A 21,519-nucleotide genomic window follows, 5' to 3' on the forward strand; every position below is an offset into this window, starting at 1 on the left:
AAGATCACTATTTCAATTAGAAAGTAGTTCTGCTCGGCTTTTCTCTTAAGCAACTTATGAAGTTAAATTGTGCTGAGGCTAACTTAGGTTAAGTAGAAAATTGTTAAAGACTGTGGTTCTCCTGTTCGGCACAGATCACTTGGTATCTAGATAATTACTTTTTGTTTTAGCCTAGTTACCTTTATTTATGATAATATTTTGGTATTTGTGTAAGCTAGATAATTTCAAAGAGCTTTCATACTCCGTATCAGTTTTATCCCCTTAACCAATCTGTAAAGCAGGGTAAGGAGGTATAATTATGTAGAGCTGACAGAGAGGAGCTACAATTCAGAGATGTGCTCTGATGCCATATAAAGAGAATCAAGGCAAGAGTGTCCATTAGGCTATTTTTCTTTTCTCTCTGCCTAGTCTGCTTGTCACCTTGACAATAATTCTACCTTCCTTGTCTCTTTTAACATATGCTAACAATGCAAAAAATAATTCTTACAATGAAGTTAATGGTGATTTGTAAACTAAACCCCTTTTTAAAATTGATTCATTCATACAACAAATATTTACTGACTACTTACTCTGTGCCAGATGCTGTTCTAGATATGGAGGGTAATGCAGTGATGATATCAAATCATCTAACAATTCCAAATATGTTCTAAGCATCAGTAACTAGAAAGCACTTGAAATTAATAAAACTAATATTCATTATGTCAGTTTCTTTCCTTAGCATTAAATGATTGAAACACCACTACTGTTATCATGTTTCAGATCAGAAAAGTGAGCCACAGAGAGAATTTTTCTAACAGCCAACAACTCTCAGTACCAAGATTTGGGTACATAACCTTCACTACTTCACTCTATAAAATTCCTCTTTGAACTATCCCAAAAGATTATGAATGTCTCCTTTGAATTATTATAATTATAATATTTCCTTTGAAAGATTGTAAATGTTTCCAACACATTGCCCAAGTCTAGGGAGTGCCATTTGCATTATTGTTACATAACCACAGAAAATAATGTGAATAAATTCCCTTGGGTTGGGCAATATGAAGGTTATTGTTTTATTTGGAATGCTTTGAACAATGTCATCTTCTTCCTAATACTACTTTCTCCTTCTCTTTCTGACTGGTGAGTAGTTGAATATTTGCCCACAAACTCTATTTATCATTTTTCTATTCACCACTAGAAGAAATGTTAGAAAAAGTGTAAATATAAGAAAAAATGAATATCTTAATTCTACAATGTTTGTACTTAAATATGCATTGGAAAGCTTGGATTTATACCTGGAGGAAGGAGGGAACCCCATTAAAATCATAACACAAATTTAGGTGATAGTTGCTAAGAGTTGGGGAGGCTTATGCAAGACTTTTCCACATACTGTGAAAAATGAGCTCTTTCTTCTTTGCCTTAAGGTAAAAGGAAAGGTGTAAGATAGAGGAAGCATGTCATTAACTTGTACGCTTCATGAGGATCTACGTAATGGCATGAAGCTCTATACCCTGTGTCCAGTACACAATGTTTATGAAATCGCAGAAGTGAGTAATAATTCCTCAGTGATCTATATTAGAGTTATTCAAAGTATATTCTGCAGAGCACATAAGTAGAATATTAAGAAGTGTTATACAAAACAAAATTCTAGCAGATACATTTTTAAAATGCTTAAAGAAAGTTAGTCAAGTGTTATTTTTGAAAAACTTGGAAGTTTTAGTATTCCAACGTGAGTTGTAAGTATTCAAGAGGCGGTTATAGGTTGCAGTGCTTCCCACGTTAACTTGAACTCAAAATTACGTTTTCATAAAAAAGAATGATGAACCTTGGAGTTTACTTGAGGTTACTGATTATTCTGATTGGTAGTGATAGGAAAAGCAAATTAGCTTATCTCACTCACCAGTTAATCATGTAAAAATAGTAACTAGAATGGTTATGATGGATAGAAGATAAATGGAGAGAAATGACTTGATAAGATTTTGATATAAGGTGTTGACTCTTCCTAGAGGTAAAATTCTCTATATTCAAATACAGGTTAAATTATATTGCTATCATCTTAGAAAAAATTTAGGGTATATTAAACTGTAGTTGAGATTTTAAGATTATTTCCAAAAATGTATTTTAAAAGGGTCTTTTTATACCTAGACATATGTATTTCTTTTAATTCTTCTTAGAATCAATTATTGTTTATATGTATTATAAAATTTAAAAGATTTGTAAAAAAATCATTAATAATTGCAAAAAGGATGTGTATTCCTATAGGTTCTATTTTTTACCTAAATGACAAATTTAGCTTTTTAGACCTTGAGCTCATTGTAAGAATAGAAACCATTTATAAGTAGCAGTTTTCTCAGAAAGAAGTAGCCTCTAGCGTTCTAATTTTGCATATTCAGTGGATAAAATAGTAGAACATGTGAGACTAAAATTCACTAACTAGGTCTCTTCCTGAATCTAGGATATGTAACAAATAAAATACTGAAGAGATGAGTATGAAATTTATTTCATAGAATTTTTTGAGTCTTGGAAATGAAGAGGATTATACCAAACAAATGAAAAATCAAATGACAAATAAATAAGAGATCAAATAAATGAAAGATCAAATGAGAATACTGTTACCTCCCACTTCCCACCTGGCCACAAGCAAGCCCATAGGCTTCCTTAAGTTAATACCCAGAGCAAATATCTTAAGGGACCTCTTCCCTTCGAATACTGGATGTGACCACCAAAGTAAGTAAAGATAAATGGTGATGCCTGGCAGAATATTAGAGGAGTTTAAGGTAGTAAGGAAAATATGGTGAAAGAAAGGGGGCTCCATAGAGCTTGACCAAGTAGTTAATACAAATATAGTGTTTGGTGAACTTTTCAGGAATTTCTAAAATATGTTTTATTGAAGGATAACACAAAAAAAGGAAAGAGTAGATAAATCATTAATGTGCAGTAAAATTAATCATCATAAAGAGAACACAGCCAGGTAGAGATATGCCAGGGAAATGCCCTTGAATCCCTGCCAAATATAACTACCTCTCTCCTTTCCAAAAAGAACATCAGAGATTTTCTTGTCTCCTTTTGAATCTTACATAAATGGAATCATACACTATGTACTCTGCTTCCACTCAACATTATGAGATTCATCCATGTCATGCCATCATGTGATAACTGTACTGATTTGAAATTTTAAAAAATAACCAAGTTACTTATGGCAAATCATAGAAAGTAATATATAGAATTTCCAACATTTTGAGACAGATGTTTATTTGGGTAAACCAATGACTTTTTATTCTTTATTTCAAATATGAAGCTGATGATTAATAACTAAATGTAAGCCTTTAGTTTCCTACATTAAACTGGACATAGAATAGGGCTAAATATTTTCATCATTGGGCTATCATCAAAAGCCAAAGAATTATCCTGAGTGCTTTACACAAAATTATGATAAAAATTAAATACAATGCCACATGAACATAGGAATTCTCTTATGCACATAGGAAGTGTAACTACAATGTAGAAAGAGTGATTTTCCTGTACGGTCTATAGGATCCTTTTTGTTTCTTGGCCTTTGAATCATGGGACCTTTTGAGAATCTGGAGATCATTTACATTGGAAGATCATTCACTGGAAAATTTTCCATATCTACATACACAACATTCTGCATTTAGCTTCAGAGTGTCAAAGACCACATGAGGGAATTCACAAATCTATGATGCTGAGATGAAGAACATTAACTTTGAGTTATACTCTTGCAAATGTTTCTTTACGAAACCACGAAAGACTAGAACAATACTCATACTCTCCTGTAGAGAGGAAAGTCACAAAGGCTTTTGTCATCTTTTAAAACATAATGATAAGTCGGCAAACAGTTTGCTTTTCTGGTAACTGAAATGAGGCCACTGAGGTAGAACTGGTCTCGTCTTTGAGTTGTCTAAGAATTGTCTCCTAGATCATTTCAAATTCCCTTGTTCTACGCTTGTCCCACGCTTGTCCCCAGATACGACGTATCAGGATTCTCTCTCAATCTCTTCATCCTTCTCCCTCTCTCTCTCTCTCTGATACTCTATTCTAACAGGTAATTTTTTCAAACATCTTCAGAAATTCTTCGTTTTGTTCTCATTTTATCACTGAATCATTTTGTGAAAATACCAGCATCAGTCAGGGTCTAGCTCACAGCTACCAGAAACTGCTGTAGGTATTTCTGCAGAAAAGGCATTTAAAAGGAATTCAATGCTAACAAAAATCAATGTTTGGGCCTCCTTAAATAATTCCAAAATCACGTCACAGAATTGACCACTAGACTGCCAAAATCAGGAAACAAAAGGAGGACACTGGGGAACACACGGCCTGCTATGATCCAGGAATAAAAAGGCTCTACCAGAATGGCTGGCTGCAGGCTCTGCTCCCCCAGCCAGATTGATGCTAGGCCCTTCTCTCCACTTAGGGCAGCTCTGAATTCAAGTCTTACTTGAGTACACATGATCAGTAGAAACCAAATTACATCCAGAATTCTTGCTACAAAGTACTCCTGAAAATGCAGTCTTTAGCATTTCACATCTGCACATCACAGGAAAGGCCGCAAGGAAGTGGAAGAGGTGCTGATAAGATAATTTACTTTATGTGCCACAGCATTCAATCCTGGCTTCACGACCATTAGGATGTGATTATCACAAGAAGAGCAATAAAACTCCAAAATAAACTTGATTTAAAAGCTATTCATTTTTTTTAAAAAAAAGTTACCCTGTATTTAAGCATCAGGGCTATTATAGAACTAAAGCCATGTCTATTGAATCACATACAATGAATAACAGAGATTGCTCAAAATATCTTGCTCTACTGAAATTATTTTGCATTAAATATTGTTTGAAATAAGAGCTTGAAATCTGCTAGGACTTACCTTTTTGAAAAATTGTGTGTGTGTTCTACTTACAGAGGGATTTTTCGCTTCATTAGCATTTTTTGTACTAGAATTTGATATTCATGTTCCAGACGTCTAGAAAGACAAGAAAAGCAGAACATTATTTTTTTCTGTATTTAATTAAATTTTTTCTTTACACAAGTTAAAAAGAGTATTGTATTATAAATATATTTTTTAAACATTTGCCTCAATAATGCTCTATAAAAGTAATGTCACATATGCATTTACTGAAAGCAGATGTTTTGTTTTTACTATATAAAAACAAGAGATCAGAATTTTTTGTTCATTCTTTGAATGTCCAGGTAGCTGATCTAAGTGTCAGGCTGCTTTTGAACTCTAAAGAAAGGCACTTGAATTAGTTCTTTTTTTTTGGTAATTTATGTATAATAAAAATAATTCTGGTTATAATCAGTAGCTAGAAAAGTTCTTGTATAGCATGGTAAAATATAGGGAAAAATAAGTTAGTAACTGAGACATTCATCATATGTCAAATATAAGGTGTCAGATACACCCTTATATCTTTCATTCATTACGACTAAAAGAAAAACTCTTTGGTATGCTAATACAGAAATTTTTAGGACATTGCTCTGTAAAATTGACCTTTATATATAAGTCTTGTTAGTAGGTGATAACACTATTTGATATATGACCTCAGTTAACACTGACTTCCACCCAAAGAACTAGGAAAAGATACCAATTTGAACAGCCCAAAACTACTGTATAGGCATTGTTAAAGCAAGATTATAAACAATAATATATCAAACAAAAAACGTGCAGTGTAGTGGAGCCTCAATTATAAGGAAATATGCCTGCATTTCTCACAATTGCAGAAAGAAAGTGTGTCTTCATTTCCACCACCGCATTTCTTCACTCTGACTTTCAGTGAGTATTACTCCATTTCCAGCAGGAGGTGAGAGAGCCACCGTAGAAGACCTCTGGTCAGTCAGCCATGCAGCTTGGTGCCCTGATCCCACCTCTGGCGATTTCTGGTGTATCTCACACTGAGAATCTGTGACCTTTGTGTGTCTGTGTCTGTGTGTCAATGGGAAAGGGAGTGTCGGAAAGGGAGTATCAGAAAGTGGTGGGGATAATGAAAACTCTTTCCAGTGCTGTCATAATTTTTCTCAACCCCTCCTTCTACTATCAGGAACTATCAGCACCCTCTACTGGGGAGCAAGGATGTAAGCCTGGGTTGAAATTCAGGCTCCGGTGTTTTCTAATTCTATTCCCTGGGGCCAATCCCAGCATTTGTGAGTGTCAGAAAGGCTATTTACCCTTAAATACAGAAGTCCTATCTTCAAAGCTATTGTAAGAATTACATAATTGTATGTAATATATATATAAATGCCAAGCCTCAAGGTCCAGGGAGAGTAGATTCTCAATACATGTTAGTCCCCTTCCTTTTCCCCCAGGTCACACAAATCCGTATTTGCCCTCCCCCTAGTGGCAGACCTCCCACATGCATTATTTGCGTAAATTACTCACACCGCTGTTTTGCTTTCAACAATCCGCCCAAAAAGTCAAAAGATAAGACAATATTATGACCAAATTAAACACTGTGGAAAACAAACAAAATGCAGAACTTCTAGAAATAAAAAGAATACAAATACTAAATGGAGTAATTCTTTTAGCCAGAAAAGCAGATAAAGATGAGAAAATATAAACAGCATAATTACAGAGAAGGAAGCGCACGTGCTGCTTGCCCAGCCTGGATGTAATTTTTGGTTCTGGTTGTCACAATTACAAGTAGCTTTATATTGTTCATGGGTAATTTACTTCTGGGCTGTTTGAAAGGACCAGCTCTCAGTGCGTTTTTTGTGTCGACACATCTGTTGACATGGCCGCCATCTTAGAGTCAAACTGCATAAGTTGATGATGATTAGGGATTCCATCCTCTGCTTAGAAATAAGACTGCTTTCTAAGAAACTTTTGTTTCTGTATTGCAAAAATTTCTGCTGTAATGTCAAACATTGCAAACCATGTTTTCTTTTTTTTTTTTTACTATAGCCCTACTTCTCTCTTTTGGTGTAACTTTATTGGTCACGTTTTAAGGGTTAGACACAAGGTAACTTCTTTGTTCTTACTGTACGTAACATTGACAGTGTTGTCTAGTCATTCACAGAGACTTTTTATTTTTATTGCACAAACACCAAAAGAGCAAAATTTTTAAAATTTCTAATAGGTATGAATGGCTTAAAATTTTTATTGACTTGTGAATTAAAAGTTAAATTCTGTTAAAGAGAATAAATTTTTACCTGAATATATTTTTGAGAGAAAAAGAAACTTTTGTAGCACCTTTTATATCTATGTTCAAGTATCTCCTAAATACCCTGAAAAATTCATATTTAATAATGTTTATTAAATAAAGGTTTCTTGAATATTATTTCTAGGAGATAATTAATATTACAGTTACAGAATTAGCTATTTTGTGGTGACTTTTTTCCTCCTTTATAACTCTACTTATCTTCATTTGTTGTCTTTTACAGATAAGAAACATTCAGGTCAGCCACATCAATAGGTTTTATTACAAAAAAACAGATGTTATCATCACCTATTATGTCAGTTTAATTAGAAATATTGAAATGTGTTATATCCCTGTTAAGCTTAAGACTGCGGAAAATAGCTTGTTTTCCAAGTTCTTCAAATTCTTATACAGCGACTACTTCAAAAAATGAATCGTTGTTCACATTTTAATGGAACAAGAGAAGAAGCAAAATTTTGGCATTTTTTTAAACTTTTAAACAAATAACCTAGAATGTTTTAGTAAGGTCTGATTGCTTTCAATCCTACAGATCATGACACTATTTTAGAGGCATAAGCCCCAAAGAGATGAATTTTAACAAGCAGACTTTGCAAGTTTCCTCCCTGTCTACACACCTAGTTCATGCTATAGTTATTTATGGTGAGAGCTCCCTTCCTGGAACAGGTTATCTGCCTACATTCTTTTTGGCAAATATGGGGAAAGTCAAAGTTTCTTCCTAAGTCTTTTGGGGCTTAAAAAAAAGTCAACCTAGGGCTTCCCTGGTGGCGCAGTGGTTGAGAGTCCGCCTGCCGATGCGGGGGACACGGGTTCGTGCCCCGGTCCGGGAAGATCCCACATGCCGCGGAGCAGCTGGGCCCGTGAGCCATGGCCGCTGAACCTGTGCATCTGGAGCCTGTGCTCCGCAACAGGAGAGGCCACAACAGTGAGAGGCTCGCGTACCGCAAAAAAAGAAAAAAAAAAGTCAACCTTCATTAATTCTCACGCCAAAGAGACACCATTTGGGGTGTTGCTCCCTTACAACTCTGTCCTTCAAAGTACTGGCAGCTACACAGCAACAATGAGATCATCTAAATAGTGGGCTTAAAGGGGAAGGCAAAATCTGTTCATGAGTTTGTGACTTTTTTATATATATTTGAAAGATTTCTTCATTGTACTTCTGATTCTCAGCTACATTTTGAATTAAGTTATTAAATAGAAAAATTCTGAGTGATTTGAGTGCCATATGGATAGTACAGTTCAAATAGGCAAAGAATCGTGCATATACACGCATATACAGAATAACTGTTGTATAGGATTTAGATGTAAGTGCATGTTTCAGAACATCTTATTAATATTCTCCCTAGTTAAAGTTAAATCTTGCCCGGTGGGCATACTTTTTTTTTTCCCCTGTATTTACTGGTGTGCACTCATGTAAGACTAGATCCAGGTTGGAAGAGACCGGCACATTCCAATTTTAATAGTTTTCTAATTCCCTGTTGCTGTCTTAAATTGGGAAACAAGTACTTTAATGGAATGAAGCCACTGAATCTACAAGAGTGCTAGAGAACCACTCAGCAAATAAGAAAAAGACTGTCACATAAGTGCAGAATATGTCTGATAGACTTGGCTTCCTAGGTATAACAAATAGCAAACTAAGGTTTGAGATTATCAGAAATACAATATTTATGAAACAATAAAATCCTGGCATAGACACAAAAATAGAGGCTCACACACACATATTCATGCACCAACAAAATCATCTTATACAAAATTGCCACAAACAAAACCGTATAAAAACTATTTCTATCCCATAGAAAATATTTCCGAAATGTCTCCTAACTTCCCAACAGGAAAATTAGCCTTTCGTATGGAGTGTGATATTAAAACTGTGCCCAAGGAGAGCAATTCACATTCAGAGAATACCATGTCTGTATTCTGTTCCCTCATGAATGAAGGCATTGAATTAAAATGTCAGAGTTGGAAACTGCAACTAGGAAAACTGGAGTTCATTTTTTCCAGCTTCAAATGCTAGTTAGGAAAATTAACGTCAAATTCTTATTAGTAAAAGTCTGCAATTAATTGTTTTCTAGTGATTGATGCTTACCATATAATTTAACCCACTGAAAGATGCAAGTAGCTAGTTAAGACATGTTCTCTACAGTAATATTTTTTCAATTATTTAGTTTTATTTAAAAACTAGTTTCTGATGTATTCTACTAACATATTAAAAACAACCTAAAAAAAAACAAAGTTCTGAAGAACCTAGGGTCAGTACGGGAATAAAGATGCAGACCTAATAGAGAATGGACTTGAGGACACAGGGAAGGAGAAGGGGAAGCTGGGACAAAGTGAGAGAGTGGCATGGACATGTATACACTACCAAATGTAAAACCGATAACTGGTGGGAAGCAGCCACATAGCACAGGGAGATCAGCTCGGTGCTTTGTGACCACCTAGAGGGGTGGGTTAAGAGGGCTGGGAGGGAGGGAGATGCAAGAAGGAAGAGATATGGGGATATATGTATGTGTATAGCTGATTCACTTTGTTATAAAGCAGAAACTAACACACCATTGTAAAGCAATTATACTAATAAAGATGTTAAATAAATAAAAATTTTAAAAATAAAAAGCCTGACAAAATAGTTGACAATGACAGTGTGTCCACTGCCAGCACATTCTAGAAGTTTTCAACATCCAAAGTAAAGAAATACCTTTCCAAACAGCACCTACGGGCTCAAGTAAGACAATAGATTACTATAAATAACATTACACTTCTGGAACATGATAAAGAAGACTGCCAAGAGTGAAATTCCTCTAAAACAGACAACAGGAGGATTTGGAAATCGAAAGACTGAAGTTCTAATCGCTGCTTCACTTCTTGCAACACAAATTAAGTGAGTTTTTTTTTCTTATAACAAGAGTACTAACTCAGAGCCTCAGTATCTTGATCTGTAAAATGAGAATAATAACAATAAGTTTAGTATTTATTAGTTAGTGCAAGGTAGCGTGAGTGAACACAGATGTGAATATAATCCAGAGATATACTAGTTTAATTTTCACACCAGAGTATCATTCACTTTTCTGAATTGTATGCAAACCTCATGTGCTCCCTTCCTAGATAAATAAGGGTGAGTTATGCACCTGAGTTTGGGAACCAGGAGAGAAAGAAAATCCTCACTTTCCTACAAAGATGCTCTCGGGATGTATCAGAAATGCCCCAGGTCAAGACAATGTTTCTGAGTCTATTAATTGCCTCAGTGCTTGGCCACAATAACTGATATCAAGATAGGAGTATGATATTTTGCAGTTACCCTCAAAGTGTTTCTATCCTGCATAATGTCAGAGCATTCTGAATACGCAGTTCCTGAAGAACTGTGACCGTAAATAAAAGCATGATGTGATAGAACCACGAGAAAACTCAGAAAGCATGATTGTACCGACTTAACAAGATGACAGCAACAGGACGTTGGAAGCTATCGTTGGAGGAAAAATATTCCGAGCAAGTAGGTTGTTTTTGGTTGCTTCTCCAACATTCATTTCCCCTTTATGTCTTCTTAATGAGGCTCTGAATTTCCAGAGGGCGTCCCCTGACTAGGCTAAATCATTCGATGTATGCCAAAACCCCTTAGCTGCAGTGTAGGTGTAGGGATGGTCACTTTAGCCATAAATACTTGTTCTACTTCAATCCAGTCAAAGGAAAACTCGAGATTTATTGTTGATAAAGGAAAGAAGTCCTCTCTTTTTCTGTGAAGGAGGAAGCCTTTAGGCCCTGAATTGACAGAAGTCATCTTGTTACCATGATAAAGAAGCTGGTTGAAAATGGAGGGCAAAGCTGAGATCCACAGAAAAGCCTCATTCATGAGCTTCTGCTCCTGGATATTTGTTCATGTGAACAAATCCCAGTTTGAGTTGCATTTGTCTATATCTTGCTACTGAAACCATCATAACGGATACACAAAAGTAATAAATCTGCCACCAAAATTTGACACTTTGTGATATCATGTAATGAAATCAGACTAATAATGATTAACTTAAGAATGGTATTATAAGCAAATGGTATTATAAGAATGGTATTATAAGCAAAACCTGTGAGGTAGAGAAAGATATTAAAAATTGGAAAGAAACAATATGCAAGTGTGTAGTAAGAGAAGAATAATGAGAACTTGCAGACAAAGTAAAAACTCAAAAGTGGCTGTGAACACATTGTAGCATTCATTATTCACAGTAGCCAAGAAGTGGTAGCAATCTGAATGTCCAGTGTCAGATGAATGGATAAAGAAAATGTGGTATAAATACACAATAGAATATTATTCAGCCTTAATTTAAAAAGAAGAAAATCCTGCCAGATGCTCCAACACTGATGAACCCAGAGGGTATTATGCCAAGGGAAATAAGCTGGTCACAATAGGACAAATAGTGTAGGATTCCACCTGTGCAAGGTATCTAAAGCAGTCAAACTTATAAGTGGAATGGTGGCTGCCAAAGACTGGGGTAATGGTGGGCAATTGTTGGTGAATGGGTGCAGAGTTTCAGTTTTATAAGATGAAAAACTCCTAAAGGTTTGTTGTACAACAGTGTGAACCCGGTTAACATTGAACTGTACACTTAAAAATGGTTAAGATGGTAAATTTCGTGTTCCTCGTTTTTACCACAGTTTTTAAAAAATGGCTCTGGAGTGAGTGGAGAATGGAGATAGATTGCTCAGTAGGTATGGAGTTTTCTTTTGGGGGTGATAAAAAATGGTTTAGAACTAGGTAGAGGTGGTGTTGAAGGTACTGCATACAAATTTACTAAATGGTGAATGTGAATTTGTAATGGTAACTTTTATGTGAATTTCACATCAACAAAAAAATGAAGTAAAAAAGTGACTTTGAAATCTATGCAAAGCAGTAGCAAGGGTTTACGATGACCCAGTCAAAATTTAACTGCTTTAGATGTACTAAAATCATTTAATTATCACAAGCCTATAGAGTAGGTGTTATTATCATCTGTATTTTACAGAAGACAAATGAAAATATTTTCCAAGAACACAAACTTGTAGGTCACTCTAGTGAGGACTGAAGTGAAGCTATCTTCAATACCACTTCTTGGGAAAGAAATAGAAATGAAGCTGGTCTCCAGAGGTGTTTCATTTACTGAAAGAATTCTTCTTCCAGGTTCAGTCCATGTGATTCCTAATTATAAATCACATGCTTATTAAAGCAGCTGGAATGAGTCTCTGCTCCTTGCAACCAAATGACCCTACCTAGAACTCAAATGGAGAGGGGATTAGAACAAGATGGGCCCTTGTGCTCAGAAGAAGAGCCTGAAATCAGGATCAGATTATCAGCAAAGTAAAGGTGATACTGAGTAAAAACAACAGAGGATGAAGAGAAGTGGGACCTGGAAAGACCCAGTTGGTCAGAATCAATTTATTTCTGATTGATGAGGAGAAAGTTGTAGTGGATTGAAATCAAGTTTAGTCAGATGGTTGAATCAGAATCTCAAAAATTTTAGATAGGACTCTCACCACCTATATAGTCCCTGGAAAGTAAATTAATTTTGCTTTCAGCTGCACCTGCAAAAAGTGATCATGTTGTTCATAGAGGGATACTATAGCTTAGGCTATGCTATTTTCTGCAGTATTATTAGTTATGGGCTCATGATCCATCACCCTTTTTAAAATGTGAGGTCTTGGAGTTAGAATAGTTTGAGTCCAATTTGCCACTCACTAGTCAAACCATTTGAATATGTCCCTGAGTATCAGTTCTTCACATGTAAGATAGAGACGAAAATACGTTCTTTGACAAGCGTGGAGAAAGATAAAGCAGAAAATATGTAAATTAACTACCCAGTGCCTCATTGTTGATTCCAAGTGGTTCACTATTATGTTACTATAATACCTATGATTATCGTTACATGTGTAAAATATCCAACCACATAGAAAAATTCCTAAAATAACAATCACTCTGTAAAAGCAAGTTCCGATTTTTCCCACATATTAATTAATTAGCTATGACTATATTTCCCACATTGTACATTTCATACACGTGGCACAATTATTTTGTAACTGAAAGTTTGTACCTCTTAATCTCCTTTCCCTATTTCTCTCCTCCCTTCATCCCCGCTCCCCCTGTGGCAACCATCTGCTTAGTTTCTTTATCTATGACTCTGTTCCTATTTAATTATGTTTCATTTCTTTTGGTTTTTAGATTCTACATATAAGTGAACTCATTCAGTATTTGTCTTTCTCTGTCTGACTTACTACACTTAGCATAATACCCTCTAGGTCTATCTATGTTTTGGCAAATGGCAATATTTCATTTTTTATGATATATATGTATATACCATATGTGTGTGTGTATATATATATTTATATATATATATCATCTTCTTTATCCATTCATCTATTGATGGGCACTTAGGTTGCTTCCATATCTCTATATCTTAAGTATTGTAAATAATGCTGTTGTGAACATTGGAGTGCATGTATCTTTTCTAATGAGTGTTTTCCTTTTCTTTGGAGAAAATCCAGGAGTGGAATTGCTAAATTGTATAGTAGTTCTATTTTTAAGTTTTTGAGGAATTTCCATACTGGCTGCACCAATCTACATTTTCAGCAATAGTGAATGAGAGTTCCCTTTTCTCCACATTCTTGCCAACTCTTGTTATTGTTTTGTCTTTTTGATAATAGCCTTTCTGACAAGAATGAAGTGATATCTCAATTATTATGGTTTTGATTTGCATCTTCCTAATTATTAGTAGCACTGAGCATTTTTTCATGTGCCTGCTACCCCTTGTATGTCTTCTTTGGAAAACTGTCTATTTGAGTCCTTTGCCCATTTTTAGTAATCAGGTTGTTTTTTCAATGCTGAGTTGTATGAGTTCTTTGTATACTTTGGATACTAACCCTTTACCAGGTATACCATTTGCAAATATTTACCTTTACTTTTGAAAAATATTTTCACTATATAGATTTCTAGGGTGAGGGTGGTTCCTATCAGCATGTTGAAGATTTAATTCAACTTTCCTCTGGCTTCCATCACACCCATGAAAAAGTCAGCTGTCAGTTTCATGGTCGCTGCTTTGAAGGACAAGTGACTGTTTCTCCGTCTGCTTTTATTTTGTTAATCTTCGATTTTCAATGGTCTTAACAGTATGTACTTAGATGTAATTTTTACTGTATTCATATTTATTGAGTTTGTCAGTACTTCTTGAGGGTGTTTTAACTAATTTTTCCAATATTTTCTAGTATGAAGTATTCCACTATTTTCTAATATTAATGGTTCTTATATTAATTTTTCCCCACATTCCATGTCCTCTATTCCTGGACTTCATCAATATTAATGTTAGACCTTCTTTCTGAGTCTGACATTTACTCTGACACTTTTTCCCCAATGTGTATAATTTTTCTCTATGCAAATGTTCAAATATCTTCCATTGTCATAATATTTAGTTTTGTAATCCTATCATCTGCTGTATCTAATCTAATGTTAGACTCTGTTAATGAGTCATTTTGCCTAAAGATAAATATATATATAATAAAAGAATCTACATCTGTCTGCATTACATAGATGTCCATTTATATTTTCTGTTTTCCTCTTGGTTTTTGTCTTTACGATACTGTCTTTTGCCATGCTTTTTAACTTCTGATTGAATTTCAGATATTATGACTCTAAAATATTGTAGAGTTTCATATCATATTTTCAAATGTTATTTTCTATATCTGGGAAAAGCCTATCTTTCGTTTCACTGTACAGATAGAGCAGTGACTGATCATCTTAATCCAACCAGATTATGATAAATTAAAGGGGGTGAAGTTCTAGTAAGGTTTAATCTACCTCTGATTTATATTGCTTTCTAAGTTTTTGTTTTGTTTTTGTTTTTAACTAAGAATATGATGTACTCTGTGGGGTGCTTTCCCTACTAGGTAAAAATCCAAAGTCTTTGATTTTCTCTGCTCTTTCTCAGTAACTTCTCTTGGATTTTGTAATGGACTTCCAGTTTATTCAAATGCCTGGGCTTAGCAAATGCCCACAGGTTGTTAAGTGTTTCAGAAGCCATCTTTCACCTCCAAGTTTTTTCTCCCAGAATATTCTCGAGTTCTTTTGACCCCAGCAACCCTCCTTCAGGTATTTTTTTCTGTATTTTAGCTATATTTGATGTATTTTATTTTATTTATTGTATGCATTTTATTTATGTTTATCTATACTAGATGGGAATGCTCATCTGCTGTTAAGTACCATATCTTAATCAGAGCTGAAAATTCCCAAGGCAAAAATCATAAATACATTTGTAACTTAACAATATATAAAGTTAATTATTTTACTTAATCTTCTTCTGAAAATTCATGCTCTTTTCTAGCATTCTAATCCTGTTTTGAACATTTATCTGTTCAACTGACATAATATTCTTACTGTTTTACACTGTCATTGTTTGTCTAGATTCAACTACATTTACAATATATCTGATGCATTACTGTTACATCTTGGACTTTACTTCTGGGAGTATTTTTATGTTTCTTATATGTAATTGGATAATAAACATAAATCATAACTAATTAAGCCTGATGTATAACTGCCTGAGTTTCTAGGTGCTACTCTGTTTAACTTTGAAATCTAAATGAAAAGTAGACAATTTAAAAAAAATATTAATGCACTAAGCTCCCAAAGATAGTTTTAGAACCAGGAAAGGGTCACATTCAAAATTATATACATTATTATTTGTTTATATCTTTTGTGTGAGAGCTTTGGTGTTACTCTGCAACTATGAGACTCCATGAAATTAAGTCTGGTTTCTTGTCATCTTTTCGTGAAACTAAAGCTAATGATGCTGGTCTTCAAAGTGCTGCCTAATCTATGTTAATATAATGCAGATTATTATGGAAGCTATAATAATCACAGGGAAATTGATAATGACTTGAATCAGTGCCTAGCTTGTTAATTGTAAAGCTTTTACTATAAAAGGAAATTATTTAACAACTGCACTTAACTAGTTATGAAGTTTTAATAGACATAGAGATTAATGGTTCTTAATCTCTATAGGATATAAAATTATTGTGTTTATGGTAAAACTGTGATCTTCACATACTGATAATTTATATCCAGGTAAAGATTTGGAAATCCTAATGTTTCATTTTTTCCATGATTATATATTTAAATGATTTTATTGACAATAATATAGTGATAGAAATTTTGTGACTAATAGAGCCAAATATTCAAATAGAGTGACAGTTGAACAACACAGGTTTGAACTGCTCAGGTCCACTTATACACAGATTTTTTTCAATAAATACATACTACAGTACTACATGATGCATGATTGGTTGAATCCATGGATGTGGAAGCTTGGAAACAGAGGGCCAACTGTAAAATTTTACATGGATTTTTTATTTCACAAGGGGTTGTCACCTCTAACCCTCGCCATTGTTCAAGAGTCAACTGTATTATCACCTCCTACAGATAAGACTTACTGAAAGAAACTGTATCTCAACTCTACCAGCTTAAACATTTTAGAATCCACTTTAATACAGAATAAATTTGATACTTTACTATTACATATAAAGCTTAAAATTTGAAGGCCCTCAGAACAAGCAATTCACTCACAAAACTCCCTTTTTAGTGTAATTTCCTGATATTAGACCCTTTCAAGAAAATATATTTTAATAAAGAAAAGTAGATGAAGAAGTAAGAAACACTTATTGACTGGCTTTTGCTTGTTGTACAGTATACTAGTTGCTTTAAATATGCTAGCTGATTTAACACCTCCAATTTTATAAAATATACATTGCTATTTTTATGTTCAAGATGCAACAACTGCAACAAACAAAGTTTAGCACATTGCCACAAATCTCGAGGCTACTGAGTATGAAGCTTTAATTTGAAAAGCAAGTATGTCCAAATTTTCCCACCCAGTAGATATTAAATGTAAAAGTTACAGACCAATAGAAGGTGGAAAGTTTTAAAGGAGAAGAAGAGAATGAGTGCCTAAAAACAGCTTCATTATCTTCATGAACTTCTGGTGAGGCAGTGCTATAGATTCCCCCAAATCCAATGACCACTTGCTTAATTTTTCACATCTTCTCCTTCCATTTTATATATAGTCCATTTTATTGCTTAGAAGATTCCATTAGTAGTGACCTAAGAGAAGGAGGTGTGGAGAGAAAGAGAAGAAGAGAGAGAGAAAGAAACAGAAAGAGACAGAGACAGAGAGAAAGGATGTGCTTTGAGTATATTTGGTGGTGTTCACACGATTACAATATTTACCATCATCCAAATTAACACCAAGAATTAACTGCAGTCATTCTCAATGGCTTTGTATTCTGTAACTAGATGAGGTCCAATAGGTTGACACAGGAAGATAATAGAGAAAGCATGTCAGGCCACGGTAAAGATTATTGACTTTAATGGCAAGGAAGCTTCTGGAGAAATGGCCAATTTGTATTTCCCTTTGTGAAACATTTTCTGATCTGTACAAGAGAAAAAAATAAGGGAAATAGACCTAACAAAGAAAAACTAAAAAGGAAAGAAAAAAAAAGAATAGGAAATTAAAGGAAAAAGAAAAGAAAGGAAAGCAAAGGAAAAGAAAGAAAAAAATTAAAGAGAAGAAAACTCCTCTAGTCCCAAGGCACTTTTATACCACTAGTGTGATCCAGATAAACAGCAAACTTTTCCCCTTACTCTGCTTTATAAGGAGATTTCTAGCTGAAACTATTGAGTTATTTGTGATAACAGAAGGAGAGTTGCCAAGTCAGGGGGAATTAAATTAGGCTATAAAATAATACAAAAGAAAGAGGAGAAAATATTACCAAGTTGGGACTAGTGTTTTGAGAGAGGAAAAGACTTGTTTTAGATGGAATTACAAAAACTGTAGGAGGACACCTGTAATATTTAGGACTTTGGGGAGACTAGCAAAGGTAAGTGGAATTTTAGGGGGTTTGCTCTGTGACATGTGATATAATTTCTTTTGCCACTTATTTGAGAAATTTTAGTGAAGATATAAATTACTTTTCAGTGCTTTGCAGACTTCAAATTGGTGACTCTTTTGAATATACGTTGATGCTGAAATTGGCTTCAGGACAGCTCAATAACTAGAGCAGTGGAATGGATGTTATGTTAGAATTAATTGTAGGTGTTTCCACTGATAGTGAACTCCTCAAGAATAAGTGTCATGAGCATTGATGCTTATTTTCCCAGTCTTTTCTCTTCTATACTATAGGTGACACCATTTCCTCTTGCAGGCGCAGGTATATCCATGTGTAGCCCCGACTATGACCTCAGTCAATAGAAATTTAAGAGCCTGCCGAGGGTTCCTTATTCATGTATGAGAGAAATGCACACAAGCATGTCATCTGTTCTTTATGTAGAATTTGCAGGTGCTTATGTAATTCACTGTCTTCCTCCTTGTACAGCTAATGACCCTTATATCAAGGTATTCTTCTGAGGAAGTAGTGAATCTGTTAGGTCCTAGTTTGTGTGAAACCATAAACTAGAAAACACATACAATAGCTACCACAAGAATACTTTTAGCAAGTAGAATATAAGATTTTAATTAAAACTCAGTGAATGTATAGATTAAATGAATTCTGGGGCATCTGTTCTATTCTTTAATTCCAACCTCTCAATTCTTAAAGAAATATACACTTCATTAATAATAAAACCACAGTTATTTCAAGACTGCAGTTAAATTATTGCTTGATAGAGCTTATTTCGTGGCAACTACACTAGTTGTTCATCTCTTTTATGGCTGTGTTCAATGAATAGTTTTATTAAAGTATTCCACTTGATCTAAGAGTCTTAGAACTTTAATTTTACCATGTAAGTGTGAGGTCCCTCTTTCAGTTCAAAAAGGTAAAGGAACACTATTTGGTGCTTATGGAAGGAAAAGAGTTTCACTCTATATACCTAGAGAATTATTCTTCCTAAGCCTAGACAGCCACCCCTGTGCCCATAGCTTGTCATCCTCACTTGTCAAAGTGGTGAATGCTTTCTCCTATGTATTGATACTTCTTCTTCATATAGGACATGTATGTAATGGGATGATTCTAGTAGCAGCAGCTAACACATTCTGCATGCTTCCTGGTAACCCACAGTAGTTAGTAAAGAAAGAATCTAGAATGATTCATTCTTCCTCATGTATGGATTTATTCAAAGCGAAACTGAAAACACTGTCTTCTCTGACTACACATAATACATCTGTTTCACTATGGTAGCAGTTATACTACAGGATAAGGAAGAAAGTTCTTATCAGTGTTTAAAAATGTGCTTTTAAATAGTTGACTTTGGTGCACCAACAGAAAGCCAAGAATAAGATAACCAAAATACCAAAATCTTTTATTCTCATGTATAATGTTATGCCATTCAAAACATACTCTCGGGCTTCCCTGGTGGCACAGTGGTTGAGAGTCCGCCTGCTGATGCAGGGGACACGGGTTCGTGCCCCAGTCTGGGAGGATCCCACATGCCGCAGAGCGGCTCGGTCCGTGAGCCATGGCCGCTGAGCCTGTGCGTCCGGAGCCTGTGCTCCGCAACGGGAGAGGCCACAACAGTGAGAGGCCCGCATACCGCAAAAAAAAAAAAAACATACTCTCATCAGTTCACTCCTAAAAACTCAGAACTCCCCCAAGATATAGGAAAAACACTTATAAAAGTGAGTGGCTTTTCCAAGATGAAAACTTTCTAGAGATCAGCTGTACAACGTTGTGTGTAGAGTTAACAACACTGCACTATACACTTAAAAGTTTGTTAAAAGATAGATCATATGTTATGCATGTTTAACCACAATAAAAACAGTGAGTGACTTGTCCACAATATCATGTATTAGTGATAAAATTAGAATCTAGTACCCTGCTTCTTGGAAATACTTACCTTCTTCTCTCTCTCTCCCATTTTCCCTCCCTCTCTCTTTTCTTTTCTACCCCCTACCCTCCTTAAAATGTATTTTTAAAAAATTTAAATATATAGATGCAAAAGTAAGAAAGTGTCATGTGGGAAATTACCTTCACACAAAGGTAGCTTCCAAGCACCCTACCAGACAAGTTTCACAGAGATCAGGAAAAGGAAAAAATCATGGAAAATTGAATTCCTTTAGTCAATTTAAAGCACACAGCACAAAGCAAAGTAAAAAAGGTGGGTGAGTTAATGGGCTTAGGATATCATGCAATTAAATTGAAAGGACACTTCTTGATTCCGGGGGATTTTAATATTCATATGTCTTTCTGCTATATAAGCCTTCCCCACTGATGGTTTGGATGCAAGGATAAAAAGTGAGGTTTGAGTGTTTCTTAGGTGGAGGATTCGTGGGGCCATGATGGGAGTCATCAAACTTTGCCTAAATTAAGACTAAAGGAATACTAAATGTCTCATATATATTTCGTATGTCATGGAATACCTAATGTCCCAAGTACCTCGTGAATATTAGGTAGGTATCTCTGCACTCTTCCATCCCTTTCTGTATTCACACATATATGACCTACTTTGTCTTTCTAAAATGCATCACAGTTTACTAATTTACCTCTGCTTACCATGTAAATTATTCCATTCACTTTCCCTTCTTCCATAACAGAATTGAATATTTTCACACATAGAAAATGCACTTTACAATAAGAAAAATCCCCTGGGGACTAAATGCAGGAGATGCTGAGAAACCAAAGAAAGAATGGATAAGCAAATGTGCTATCATACAGTGCTGGAGATGGTGTAAGTTTGAAGACTTTTCAAGAAAATAATTTGGCAATATGTATCAAAAGTCTTAAAACAATGCATAACATTTGACATTTTCCTATTCTAGATTGTTATCTAATTTATATAATGATTCTATGGAAAAATAAAGGCATGATAATACATATGACAGCATTATTTATTATAACAAAATTGAAAAAACATAAAGTGTGTCTATAGAGCCTTGATTAAATAAGTGTTACACTCATAAAATAAGGTAATGAAATTTAAGATGATTATGTGAAAAAAATATTGTCACATAGATGGTTAAAATCAGATAAAATGTAACTTTATAATTTTCTTTGTGGAATTTTTTAATGTATAAAACTGAAATGATAAACAATATTATGCTAAAGACACAGCATCTATAAAATCAGCAATATGTATTAATTAGATAATTAATGAAAACTTTAAAATTTCTTATTTTTCCCATTAAATGAAAACAATTTTTTAAATGATTCCTGAAATAGTATTTCATAACAAAAAGACACAAATATTATTTCACAAGACTGAGGTGTATGTGTCTCTGTATGTCTTGAAGGAATTGTATTAAAGGGGGCATAATATCCCTATGTATTATTTCTACACTCCCCTCCAAGTTCACGAGAAATTTCAAACTTCCAAGTTGTACATTTAATCCTTAAAATACCCAAATAAATAATAAAAGAGTACACTGTTGGTGGGGGGGGGAAAAAC

At 34.6% G+C, this 21,519-nt stretch overlaps 1 pseudogene; it reads left to right on the forward strand.

Annotated features, from left to right (window-relative positions):
• The first annotated feature begins 9,907 nt into the window (after nt 1-9,907).
• LOC112391719 (telomere zinc finger-associated protein-like) overlaps nt 9,908-21,519 on the forward strand; it is a 20,069-nt pseudogene continuing 8,457 nt past the window's right edge.

Source organism: Neophocaena asiaeorientalis, unplaced genomic scaffold, assembly GCF_003031525.2.
Source record: "Neophocaena asiaeorientalis asiaeorientalis breed wild unplaced genomic scaffold, Neophocaena_asiaeorientalis_V1.1 scaffold150, whole genome shotgun sequence".
NCBI classification, from domain to species: Eukaryota; Metazoa; Chordata; class Mammalia; order Artiodactyla; family Phocoenidae; genus Neophocaena; species Neophocaena asiaeorientalis.